A 13,954-nucleotide genomic window follows, 5' to 3' on the forward strand; every position below is an offset into this window, starting at 1 on the left:
GCTCTTGTAGACCAGGCTGGTCTCAAACTCACAGAGATCCGCCTGCCTCTGCCTCCCAAGTGCTGGGATTAAAGGCGTGTGCCACCACCGTCCGGCTCCTCGGTCATTTTTAAAATGGATATTTTTATTAATTCTTTGAGAACTTCACACATGTGTACACGTATTTTAATCATATTCTCTCCCCACCCATCCCAGATCTACTCCCCTGCCTCCCATCCCTCCTGTCTTCATGTCCTGCTATTTTTAGGTAACCCAACGAGTCCAGCTCGTGCCGCTAGATCCTCATGAGAGTGGGGCCATACTCTTAGAGAGCACTAACTCTCCTGTCTGCAGCCATCAACTCTCAGCAGCTCCTCACCTGCTGGGGGGCTCAGGAGCCCTTCTACCCTCCATGTCACCAGTCATTTCTAACGATCTCATTGGTGCTGTTTCCCAAACAGAAGACTCCAGTCCTCTGTACACTTATGTTTAAAGTTCCTGGATGTCAACCAGTGAGACGGGACTCAGAACCAGGACGGGGAGGGCTTTCCTTTCTCATGCCTTCTACTTCCTAATGGGCTGTCTTGCTTGACTCCTAGGCCTAAGGTAAATCAATCTTTGTGCTGGAGAGACAGCTCAGGGGTTAAGACTGCTTACTGCTCTTGTAGAGTCCCTAGGTTCAGTTCCCAGCACCCTCATGGTGACTTACAGCTGCCTATAACTCCAGTTCCAGGGGATCCAATGCCCTCTTCTGACCCTCACAGGCTCCCACACATACACATACATACACCCAGGCACACACACATATGCATAAAATAAAAATTTTCAGAAAGTAAATAGACTTGGTTTCAAATTAGTGCCCAGTAGTTGAGGATTTTTTAAAGACATTTTATTTTTAATTACGTGTATACATGTATGTATCTTAGTAAAGGTACATGCAGGTTCTTAGTGAGGCCATGGAGGCCATTTGATGGAGGAAGGTCATTGGTTAAAAAAATAAAGAAACTGCTTGGCTGGCACTCATAGGTTAAAACATAGGTGGGAGGAGTAAACAGAACAGAATGCTGGGAGGAAGAGGAAGTGAGCTCAGACTCGACAGCTCTCCTCTCGGGGGCAGACGCCTCAGAGAGACACCATGCTCCCCGCTCCCAGGAAGATGCACGCGATGAGGCTCCGACCCAGGATGGAAGTAGGCTAGAATCTTCCCGGTAAGCGCACCTTGGGATGCTACACACCTTATTAGAAATGGGCTAATCCAGGTGCGAGAATTAGCCTAGAAGAGGCTAGATAGAAATGGGCCAAGCAGTGTTTAAATGAATACAGTTTGTGTGTTGTTATTTCGGGGCATAAGCTAGTGAGGCAGCCGGGGTGCTGGGGACGCAGCCCCGCTGCTCTTATTACTACAGCCATTGGTTACAGGTCATTGCTAGTCACCTGATACGAGTGCTGGGAACAAAATTGGGGCCCTCTGAAAAAGCAGTACGTGCTCTTAATAGCTGAGCCATCTCACCAGGTCTAATAATTGAGTTTATTATTTTTACTTTCACCAAACCAAAAATAATTCTTTCCAATTAGTTCCTTAGTGCAGACATTAGCCAGCAAAAGGGACTCATCTCAAGAGGACAGGTTGGGTGGGGTTTTAACAGCTACAGGAAGTGAAACAAGTCAACTCCTGGGATGGGGACTATGCTGCAGTCAGAGAGGGGAGGCATGGGTAGCGGTACACACCAGCAATCCCAGCACTCTCTGGAGGGGACACATGAAGATCAAGGATTTGAGGCCAGGCTGGGCTATGTGAGATCTAGTGTCAAGAAACAAAAGTCTAGCAAAGGAGAAGCAGGCAGCAGATGAAGCTGGCTGAGCTAATCTGTGTGTACATAAAATGACAGGATTTTCACATTAAGAGACCCTGGACCTGACCATGAGACATCCGCTCTTGCTAAGGAACAGTGAATGAGATACGAGGAGATAAGTCCTACTTCAGCCACATCTGAAGATCCTGTTCAGGAAAGAGAAGCGAGAGAAGAATGGGTGCAGAAGTGATCGTGTAGTTGAGATCTGTGGACGTGCATGGTCTAAGGTGCTTATGAAGCTGCTCCAACCAGAATCACCATTTAAGAATGGTTTGCTCTGCAGCTGTCTCACCCTAAATGAGTATCTACTGGAATCATAAAAAAAAAAAAAATGTTTTGGAAACTACTAGCCCAGGTTATAACTCCTCAGGCTCCACATTCTAAGGACTTATTAACCTTATGCAAAGTTCATTGCTTGGGCTGCTGTGGACTTTTATGACTCTGGCAAAGGGATGTCTATCTGCTCTGATTTCCCCAGGACTGATGTGGAAACACCTCCACCTCAAAAGGGGATCACTGACAGCAGCTCTGCAGAGATCAGGCAGCTTGTTCAGAAATGTTCCATGGGCACTTTCTGTGTATGGTATCAAGGGCTAAAAATAGGTCATTACATGCCAGCAAAGCCTAAGTTGCTTTTTAACCAGGCATACTGATATGGGGATTAAGAGCAAGGATTCCAAAGCTAACCCCTCTTGGCTTCAACTCCTGGCTATTGCTAGCTAGCTTTGACCTTGGGCAAGTTTCTTAATGTCCTCATGCCTTAGTGTTTTCATCATTAAAATGGAAATAATAAGTAAAAACAAATTAATGTTTGTTTGAGATAGAGTCTTTGTTTTATGGCTTAAGCTGATCATGAACTCTTGGACTCAAATGATCTTCCTGCCTCAGCCTCCCAAGTAGCTGGGCCTGCGGACACATCACTATGTCTGGTGGTTTGTTTTTATTTGTGTATCTGAGTGGTGATAACAACGGCGGGGGGGGGGGGATTCAGATCTCACGCACACTGGACAATCGCTCTATCAGCAACAGCTCCTTTCTTCCTACACTGCTGTGGCCTCTACTACCCCGAGGTCATGTGGCATTAATGCTGACACTCCAAAGTGATGAGTGGTTAACTGACATGGGATTTCTTGGGTCAGTAACATTTACACAGAATTTTGTTGTTTGTTTGTTCATGTTTGTTAGTTTTTAAAGACAGGATTTTACTATGTAGTCTTGGCTGGCCTTAAGTTCTCTATGTAAACCAGGATGATCTCAAACTCACAGAGAGCTGCCTGCTTCTGCCTCCCCTCTTGTTAGAGATCAGGTTCTGCAGTTCATCCTGGCTTTCAACTCCCTAGCAGCTGAAGTTGACCTTTAATTTACAGTGATCCTCCTGCCACTGTCTCTGAGATTATGGATCATTCCAAGTTAGTAACATTTAAAAAGCAATGGTAGGAGTCCGCTCCTAAGCTACGTGTCTTTGCCTCCTCAAGCCGCCGCCCCGCAATCAGTCATGGATCAGGTAATGCAGTTTGTTAGCCAAGTCGGCAGTTCGGAAAGGACTCAATTCGGCTGGTTAAAAGATGCACCAAGCCTGACAGAAAAGAATTCCAAAAGATTGCCATGGCCACAGCCATAGGATTTGCTATCATGGGATTCATTGGCTTCTTTGTGAAACTGATCATATCCCTATTAATAACATTATTGTAGGCGGCTGAGTGCTTTCTCTTCGCGGGAACTAAGAGCAAATGAGAGTGTGAGAAGCTTATCAAGTAAAAAGTTGCTTGTATACTTTGTGTTTTTCTTTCCTTTTTACCTCCCCAAGAGGTTTTGTATTTCTTTTTTTTTTTTAAATATTTATTTATTTATTTATTATGTATACAATATTCTTTCTGCGTGTATGCCTGAAGGCCAGAAGAGGGCACCAGACCTCATTACAGATGGTTGTGAGCCACCATGTGGTTGCTGGGAATTGAACTCAGGACCTTTGGAAGAGCAGGCAATGCTCTTAACCACTGAGCCATCTCTCCAGCCCGAGGTTTTGTATTTCTAAACTAAAATAATTTCAAAATAAACATTTTTCCCATGACAAAAAAAAAAGCGATGGTAGGCCGGGAGGTGGTGACACACACCTTTAGTCCCAGCAATCAGGGAGGCAGAGGCAAGCAGATCTCTGTGAGTTCAAGGCCATCCTGGTCTACACAGTGAGCTCTAAGACAGCCAGGACTGTTACACTGGGAAAACCTGCCTCGAAAAACAAAACCAAAAAAGCAGTGGTGACCATTTATACAGATTGGCAATCCTCTAATTGTGCCGGGAAAAGCTTCAGAATAAACTGCCTTCTGCTATCATAATTCTTTCATGAAAAGGCAGTTTTAGCAAAATGCCTACTAATCTGAGAATAACAGGGCTATCTGTTTTGTGTACCTACACACTCCCATGGAAGTCAGGCCGACTACTGGGAGTTAGCTCCCTCCTCTACCATGTGGGTCCCTGGAATGAACTCCAGTTGTCAGGCAAGCACCTTTACCCACTGATCCATATTGTCAGTCCTTGCTTATTTTTGAGACACTATCTCATGTACAGTAGCCCAGGCTGGCCCCAAATGTGACGTGTAGCTGACAATGACCTTGAACTCCTGACCCTCCTGCCTTCACTTCCAAACAAATGGGATTACAGGTATGAACCACCATGCCTAGTTTTTAATAAGATTTTAACTGAATTGGATTTTGGCACTAGGAGCTGGGGAATATGATTCAGTGTAATGGCATTTGCCTGGCATGTGCAAAGCACCAGGTTTAATCCTCAGCACAGCAATAAATAAGAAAATAACGACTCGGTTTGGCTAAAATAGAAAAAGGCTGGCAGTGTTGTAGCGCACACATCTAATCCTAGTACTCAGGAGAGAAGTAGACAGAGCTAAAAAGGAAATGAAAAACAGGGCCGACAAGATGGTTCAGGAGGGCGACATTTGCCCCCAAGCCCAATGACCGAGTTCCATCCCCTGGACCCACATGATAGAAAGAGAACTGACTCATGCAAGCTGCCCTCTGACCTCTATAAATCCCTTTAGTGTGTGTGCATCCACACACTGAGACAGGAAATCAATAGGCTCAAGTAAAGCGACAACTGTAAGTAAGCAAGCAAAACCAAGAACTGGAGACACCAGTCAGCGATTTCTTAACCTAGGATCCAGGTTTGATCCCCAGCAGCCATGTAGCTGCTCACAGATGTCCGTAGCTCCAGTTCCAGGAGATCAGATGACCTCTTCTGATTTCCCTGGGCACTAGGCATGAGCATGATACACATATGCACATACATACATGAAAGCAAAACATTTGTAAGTATCTTTAAACACATTAAAAAACAAAAGAACTGTAGGCAGAGGTCAACCTGGTTATGCAGCTGTCAGGAATCTGACAGACGTTAGCACAGTGAGAGCTCTGCTCAAGCAGCGCTAGCACAAACAGGCTCATCCAGAGCAAATACTGCACACCCCTCAGTTTCCTGTCTTTCCTGGAAAAGCCATGACGTTCACAAATTTCTCCAAAGTCCGACTAGTCAAGCTCTCTCCACAAACACTCTATTCATGGATACTCTGCCTGGAGCAGCCTGCTGTCCTATGTGGCAAACTCCCTCCCTTCTTCTACGGTCTCCTCTTCCCTCCCCACCGAACTAGTCCACGACTGAGCTTCAGCTGCCAGCTGTGACATCACTACCCTGTTTTTTTGTTTTGTTTTGTTTTGTTTTGTCCACTCACTCAACCTTGAAATAGAAATCTCTCTGACCAGGTCCTGTCTGTGACACAGCCTGTGGTCAACGCTGTTTGACAGGTTGAGACAGAACAGTAAGATGGGGAACTGAGGGACAGGGAAAGGGAAAGAGGCCCTCACCTCAGATCCAGCTAAAGCTGCTTGCCAGCTGAACGGGAAACATGAGTACAACCAACGCAATTTACTGTGAAGACTGCGTACAGAGACAATGTTCCTCTGATATAGCAGGATTTAAAATAAGGCTCTAAAAATAGCAATAAGGAAGGATTTAGGCCTAAAAGCATGTGACCTTTGAGTGTAAGCTTACTCTTTTCCCAGCTGGAAACTTGCAGCTTTCTGAGAAACCTCACAAACAAAATTATCAATTTCCTTTGCTTTCAATACATGTTTTAACATTTTTACAAGATTATTTATATTTTCTGTGTATTAGTGTTCTGCTTGTATATATGTATGTTTTATGTGCACCACCACATGCATGCCTTTAGAAGTCAGAAGAGGGCATCAGATTCCCAGGAACTGGAGTTACACATGGTTGGGAGCTGCCATGTGGATGCTGGGAACTGAACCTGGGTCCTCTGCCGGAGCAGCAAGTGCTCTTAACTGCCAAGCCATCTCTTCAGCCCCTTTCTTGTGACCCAACACGGTAAGGATTCTCTGACCCCTGTAACCTGTGTTATTATATTAATCTGTCATCCTAAACAATGATTCTCAGGACCTGCCCTGTCACCTCATTGGGGGACGAGGCGGGTTCTTAGAAACTCTTTAAAGATCTGGGTATGGAAGCTCACATCTGTAGTCCCAGCAGCTGAGGAGCAGGATCGCCACTGAGTCTGAGGACAGCATGGGCAACAGAACAAGACACTGTCTCTAGAAAATGCCATCAAAACCATACATGCTATACAGCAAGGGATTTTGTCAGGTATGAGCCCATGGGCTGGCGAAGGGGCCCTCATCTGGTTAGGCTGAGACACTCTGTGTACAATCTCTCAACAGTTAACTCCTACTGTGCAAAGGCTGCAGCTCTGAGGTAAGGACTACAGCTATTTTGACTGGCTCACTCCTCAGCTGCTGGAGAAAAGCAGCATGATTTTTCTGAATGGGCACACTTTTTTCTGGTTTGTCAGGCAGTACCTCTCCTTCACATACAGCTGTTGCTATGGCACTTAAATTAATTCTTGAAAAGCCATGTCTAGTTGGGTTTTTTGAGACAGGGTTTCTCTGTAGCTTTTAAGCCTTTCCTGGAACTAGTTCTTGTAGACCAGGCTGGCCTCGAACTCACAGAGATCTGCCTGCCTCTGCTTCCAAGTGCTGGGATTAAAGGTGTGCACCACTACCACCAGGCTCCATGCTAAAACCTTTAAGACCAGTTTTAAGCAGAACTAACCATGTAGGTGAGAATGACTTTGAACCTTGACCCTCCTGCCTCCACCTCCCAAGTACTGGGGTTATAGGTGTGTGTGATAGTGTGTGCTATCATGTTTGGCCTTTAAAAAAATGTTTTTAATTATATTTATTCTGTTTTCTCTCTCTCTCTCTCTCTCTCTCTCTCTCTCTCTCTCTCTCTCTCTCTCCCCCGGCTGTCCTTGAGCTTGAGTTGTAGACCACTCTGGCCTTGAACTCACAGAGATTCATCCTCCTCTGCCCCGGCTTTCGTTGTTTGGTTGATCTGGTATTTTTTGTTTGGTTGATTTGGTATTTTTTGTTTGTTTTATTGTTTTGTGGGTTTGTTGTCATTTTTGAGACAAGCTCTCCAAGTGTAGCCCAGGCTGGCCTCAGACTGATGATCTTCACCTGCCTCAGCCTGGGCCCCCCTCCCAACAAAAGTGCTAGAGTTACAGGCATACATTACCATACCTAGCAAAACCTCTCTTCATACTGATCAGTCATGACATTCTCTTTTATGGCAATGGACAAGCACCCCAGCTTCACTTGAGTAGAGGTCTCTTTAAGACTTATCAGGGTGCACAGGCAGCAGTAAAGGATTGCATCTCCCCATCCTGCTGATGCTCCCGCAGAAGTGCTGAGTGTTCCTGGGTACAGTGAGGGTTTCAACAAATACATCCCCAAATGACAAAATTCAAAGCCAAACTGAATATCGCAAACTCTGCAAAATGGGAGATACTTGCTAAAGCTCCCAGAGAGTGAGAGATACGGTATTCAGAGGAGGATGAACCACATGAGATTAAAAGGTATTTTAATTTCTCCCTAGAGTGTGCTTCTCAACCTGTGAGTTACAACCCTTTGGCAAACCTCTATTCCCTAAAATATTTACATCATGATTCATAACAATAGCAAAATTACAGTTATGAAGTAGCAACGAAAATAATTTATGGTTGGGGCCACCACAACACGAGGAACTGTATTAAAGGGTTGCAGCATTAGAAAGGTTGAGAACCACTGCCCTATAGTATAAGATAGATCCATTTTAGAACCTTGACTCCAAGTCCAAGGAATGTTGTCAGCAACCTGGCTGTGCAGAATTTTGACTCTGTTACTGGAGATGAGTGTCTGGCCTGGATGTTTCCAGGCTCTTAGTAGCAAACTCAAGGAACTGAAATAGAGATCCACATTGCTACAAAGTGGCCAGGAAACGTCATTCAAACGTAGAGCAGTAATGCAGACCAGTTAGGCTGCCAAGAGGGCTGGTGTGAATGAAAGCTCCAGGTTGAGCCCCTGAGGTGACTCAGAAGATAAATGTGCTTGCTAAGCTTAGCAAGCCCTGTGGCGTGAGTTTGATCCCCTGAACCCACATAAAGGTCAAAGGAGAGAACTGACTCAAGCTGGCCTTTGTGTGATAACTGTCTGACCTCCATGCCATGCATTCTAGCCCGTACCTATCACAACACACAATAACAGCAATAATTAATTAAAACCTTAAAAAATAGTACTTAAGGGCTCTAGTAATTGTTTGGGGTTTTCCTTTTATGGGGTTTAAGGGAAAGGGGGGCTTGTTGCTAAGGGGGATAACCGGTTGTTCTCTGTTTTGACTGACAGGCTTGGGTTACATATTCCTTCCCAAGATGCATCTGATTTTATTAATATGTCCATCCAATTATGCACAGGTATAAGATGGTAAATAGAGGTTACAACTAAAAGTTCATTCAGAGGAAAGTTTGTCTTGCTGAGCATGCAGCTGAAACCAGTCTAGGCCAGACCAGCCTCTCATTCCCATAGTTTGATAGAGAAATTATCCCATTTCTTTTTCCAGAATGAACATTGTGAGAGTGTTTGTATAGTTCAAACCAAGTGGAATCCTAGGTTGCTAAGCTATTCCCTATGCTTACCTGCCTACTGATTCTGCTACTGATACACTATAATTTTTGGTAAGAGTCTTAACTATTTGGAGACTTGATTCTATCATATATTTGTTTTATCTCATTATGTCTGTCTATCTGTCTATCTACATGGTGTGCATGTGGAGGTCAACTTTCAGGAATCAGTTCTTTCCTTCCGCCATGTGGGTCCCAGCAATCAAATCGGACTATTTCTCTTGGCAGCAAGTGTCCTGACTCAGTGAACTGCCTCACTGGCCCTTGTTCTATTTGTTTGTTTGTTTGTTTGACAGACACTTTCCTTCAACCTGATTGGAACTCCAGGACATCTGGATTCAAAGCACAGAATAGCAGAGGAGTGGGGACAGGTTTTTCTCTCACCCAGAGACAGGGTTCCCCAGGTCTCTCCTAGTTGAAGTCAGTTGCTAGATTTAAACATTCAGAAATTCACAAGCACTCTTGGAACTCTGGCTTAGTGAGCCAGTTCAGCAATGTTTCCAGCTGAACCAACAGCAGGTGAAACCAGACTGTCTGGAGACATTCCACTCCCCAGGCTCCAGAGAATCCTGGCAGCTAGAATTTCTCCTGTCTCAGTGGATCAGAGGTTTTCAGTTCTGCCTGAGCACTGGGATCACCAGGACAGCTCTGAAGACACACCTGTGCCCAGGCTCTCCCCACTAGAGCAAACTGCAGTCAGGTTCTCTGCTGTTTGCTGCAGCATAGAACGGAACCTTAGGCTCTGCACACACCAAGAACAATCACTCTCTATCACCAAACCAACTACCTACCTTTCACATTAGTATTTGGGGGCAAAGTTTTGCTTGTTTTTTTTTTTTTATGGTAGGTTTTGTTGTTGTTGTTTCATTTTTGGTGGGTTTGTTTGGTTTTGGTTTGTTTTTGTTTTGTTTTGTTTTGTTTTTTGAGGCACAGTTTCATACAGCTCCGACTGACTTCAACCCTGAAATGTAACTAAAACTGATTTCAAACTCCTGATCCTCCTGTTCGCCTCTATGGAATTCTGAGGTCACAGGCAAGCACTTCTGTTGGGAAAGAATATTTTCTGGGTTGCATAAAGACACACATGAACAAGATGAAAGTTACCTGACAAGGCAATTTCTTTTGGCACAAAGTGTGTGGCATGACCCAGACCAGGGGAGCAAGCACACTGGAGCCAGAAGTTCACCTAGTTTTTATTTTAAAGAGACTGATGGCTGGGCGGTGGTGGCGCACGCCTTTAATCCCAGCACTCGGGAGGCAGAGGCAGGCGGATCTCTGTGAGTTCGATACCGCCAGCCTGGTCTACAAGAGCTAGCACCAGGACAGGCTCCAAAGCTACAGAGAAACCCTGTCTCAAAAAAACAAAAAAAATAAATAAATAAAGAGGCTGATGGTTATGTCTCATGCACTGGTGGGAGCTTCATTATACAACTCTGTGCACTTGAGAAACTCAAAATTCACCATAATAAGGGCTGGGATAGAAAGGATATAGAGTTCAGTGGTAGAATCTAGCATACCTCAGACTTTATGTTCAATCCCTCATAACACACATGCACACTCACACATATGCACACGCACGTGCACACATACATATAGAGACAGACACACACACACACAGACTCAGAGTGAGACACACACAGACAAATACAGACAGACACATGCATTCAAACACACAAAGAAATATAATAAACAAGCCTGAATAAAGCAGGCTTTTCTTCTGTTACTGCCCTTGTCTGCTGCACTACTGTAGTGGATCAAGTAAACTGTTCTACATGGTCCTGGCAGATTCTTTCACTCCCTGCTAACCCCTAGCCACCTTCTAGTGTTTTGTACAGGGCCTAGGGACCACCAACTCTTCATTTCCATTTTTTACAGTCTCAAGACCATTGTTGAATTTTACAGGCACAGAGAGGGCTGAGGTTGGTGGCCAGTGCAGACACACACACAGACAGAATATTATATACATAATAAATAAATAAATATTTTTCTAAAAATAGAAGGAGGATGGTAGATGAGGGTGAAAAGGTTTAAGCAAGGAAGGGGTAGAAAGGATGGGGAGGCAAGGGATTAGGAGGTTAACCAAATTGAAAGAGATATGAAAAAAATCAGATGGAAACCTAATATCTAGTAACTCAATTTAAAATGTAATTTAAGTGTAGGAGAAATGGCTCAGCAGTTAGAAACTCTGCTGCTCCTCCAGAGGACCTGAGTTCAGATCCGTGCCCATGTTAGGCAGCTCAAAACTGCCTTAGCAATCACTGAACTGGTGAGGAAACAATAGAGTCAAGACAAGTCAGTAGAAAACAGCCTTGGCTTTTGATAAACTATGCTGTCAAAGGAGCTTCCAAGATATGGCAGCAGTTGGAGACCATGTTGGGATTAGAGAAGCTTGATGGTGTGTACGGATAGTCAGGAAAAAGACAGAAGAAGGGAGATGCTGGTGGCGGTGCAGGCATCAAGGCATCCAAATGAAGTGTTCAGATGGGAACGGTGGTGGAAGAAGGAAGGAAAAATCTATGCATGCATGTGTATACATGCCTCTCAAAGAAGGTGCATGCACATGTATGTGCACCTACATGTGGAGGTTGGAAGACAACCTCAGGTGTCATCTGCAGGAAAGCCTCCTAAGCAGATGCTTTTGAGACAGAGTCTTTCTTGGCCAGGAGCTCATCAGTTAGACTAGAAAGCCCCAGAGATCTTCCTGTCTCTGCCTTTCCAATGCTGGGATTACAAGAGCACACCACCACACCCCAAATGTTTAAATAGGTCCTCGGGATTGAACTCAAACTGAGCCATTTCCAAAGCCCAAGGCCGTTCATTTTCATATCAGTACCACACACTAACTGATTGTGCAACTGGAGCTCTGGCCATTCGTTTTCAGAAAGAGATGCAGGCAGCCATGCCAGGAGCAGGGCAGTTTGGGTATTGAAGAAGTAAGCAAGCTATTGTCAGGAAGCTCTGGCCAGAAACCAGTAGACTGGCATTTTCGAGTTACAGCATCATGTCAAGGTCCAAGATGTGCCTGACTAAGGTGGTATTCACATTAGTTAGGAGGCCAAGAATCGGGAAGTAACCCAGGTACAGTAGGAGGATTAGTGTGAGTCTGAGGCCACAGTGGGATATACTGCGAGTTACAGGCTGGACTATCAAATGACACCCTGCTTAAAATATTAATAATAATAAAGAATCTGAAATAAATGGTTCTCAGGAATCAGGCCCTGGATAAAAAATAATGTCTAGTCAGTTCTGTCCTTGGAAGGATGAAGAAAAGGCCCAAGGAAGGCAATCCACTGAGATGTAGCTGCTCATGAATCAGGAAAGCTGTCAACTTGCTTGAAAAATGGTCCTTAAGCTGCAGTCATCACAAGAATCAGTACAGGGGCTGGAGAGATGGCTCAGAACTTAATAGCACTGGCTGCTCTTTCTGAGGTCCTGAGTTCAATTCACAGCAACCACGTTGTAGCTCACAACCATCTATAATGAGATCTGGTACCCTCTTCCGGCCTGCAAACATACATACAGACAGAACATTGTATACATAATAATAAAATAAATCTTAAAAAAAAAATCAGTACAGCTGTCCAAATGCTGATTCTCAGGGTAGTTGTGGTCTGGGGCTGAGGTGCTACATATTAAATTCAGTTTATCTGGGCTCCAGAAATCACGTCCTAAAAACTGTGAAGAAGGCGGCTCAGAGGCCACGCGGAGCAGCCCTGGGCAAGGGCGCAGGATGAGAGGAAGAACAATGAGTCAGCAGAAATTCTGATCAGCTCTATATTGTGCTAAGAAATCTGGAGTTCAATTTACAAGCTTCCTTTGGGAAGGAAAACACTAAAGAAATGGGTTTTAGAAAGCCAAGCTAGAGGTGGTATTAACAAGAGAAGGGTTGCCATGCCCAGATGAGACCTGAGGGGTCTCCACATGGGAAAACCATTATTCAGAGATCAGACTGGAATGAGGTTCTGCATTTATTACCTGCCTCAACTCCTAGGAGACAATGGTGTGGAGCAGATAATAACATGGTCTCTAACAATCACACTCAAGACCGTGCTCAGAAGCCAGGGGACACTGCCTGTTGGAAAGGCCTGCTTGAGTCATCCCTCACAGAAACCAGTTTTTCCTAGGCCCAGGGATTTCCTTCACTGTCTGTGGCTGGGCACCCCTAAGTCTCCAGGCAGAAGGAGAAAGAATAAATATTAACTAAAGGCGCAGCTATGGCAGGATGCCCAGGCCCTACCTTCCCATCTGTCCCCTTGCCCCATGTCCCAGAGGCTGGGGCCAGCTGCAGAACTCCTAGCTCCATGATCTGCTTGGCTGTTCCTGCAGACAAAGGCCAGAGGTGAGCATTCTCTGAAGAGCCTGGGTGGTGGTGTTCTGCCACTCAGTGATCTGGGAAGGGCCTTTACAAATGACTAAGGGGTGATGCATAGTCACCACTGGGTCCTAGAGGGCTCAACTGCTCGAGGTCTGACCTGTATGAATCCACTTCAGCCAATGCCAAGGTCCATGGTCCTTCCATTCTGTTGCACTTTACAGTGGGTTAACCAGTAGCCAGCTAAACACAGATCATATCAGAGTCATTGGGTGGAAGGGTGGAATAATTAGAAAACAAGTGATAAAATTATTTGTTAAATGAGAATAATAATGCCTGCTTTAATACTTGGCTATTGAATTGCAGAGATATTAAAGAAGGGACATAAAATAAATAAGTTCACTAGTGTCTTTCAAGACCTCTTCCAGGATGGGGAGCAAGCTTAGTGGGTAGAGGGTTTGTTTTCTGCACAAGCCTACAGACCTGGATCTGGGTCCGCAGACCCGACTGTAAAGACATACGCAGTAGTGTGCATCTGCACCCTAGCATTCCTACAGCCAAGATGGGATGCAGAGAATCCCCAGAAACTCGTGGTTCACCTAGCCTGGCATATGCACCAAGGAACAAGAGACCCCATTTCAAACAGGGTGGGAAGCAAGACCAACATCCAAAGTTGTTTCCGATCTCTACATGAAGAAGGCGGCTCAGAGGCCACGCGGAGCAGCCCTGGGCAAGGGCGCAGGATGAGAGGAAGAACAATGAGTCAGCAGAAATTCTGATCAGCTC

The 13,954-nt window shown here is 45.0% G+C and overlaps 1 protein-coding gene and 1 pseudogene across 1 annotated transcript in view; one reads left to right on the forward strand and one right to left on the reverse strand.

Moving 5' to 3' along the window:
- Nt5c2 (5'-nucleotidase, cytosolic II) overlaps positions 1–13,954 on the reverse strand; it is a 146,634-nt gene that overhangs the window by 100,473 nt on the left and 32,207 nt on the right. The gene's annotated exons all lie outside the window — the stretch shown is intronic.
- LOC102001458 lies at positions 3,228–3,532 on the forward strand (annotated as a pseudogene).

This window comes from Microtus ochrogaster, chromosome 8 (genome assembly GCF_000317375.1).
Source record: "Microtus ochrogaster isolate Prairie Vole_2 chromosome 8, MicOch1.0, whole genome shotgun sequence".
NCBI classification, from domain to species: domain Eukaryota; kingdom Metazoa; phylum Chordata; class Mammalia; order Rodentia; family Cricetidae; genus Microtus; species Microtus ochrogaster.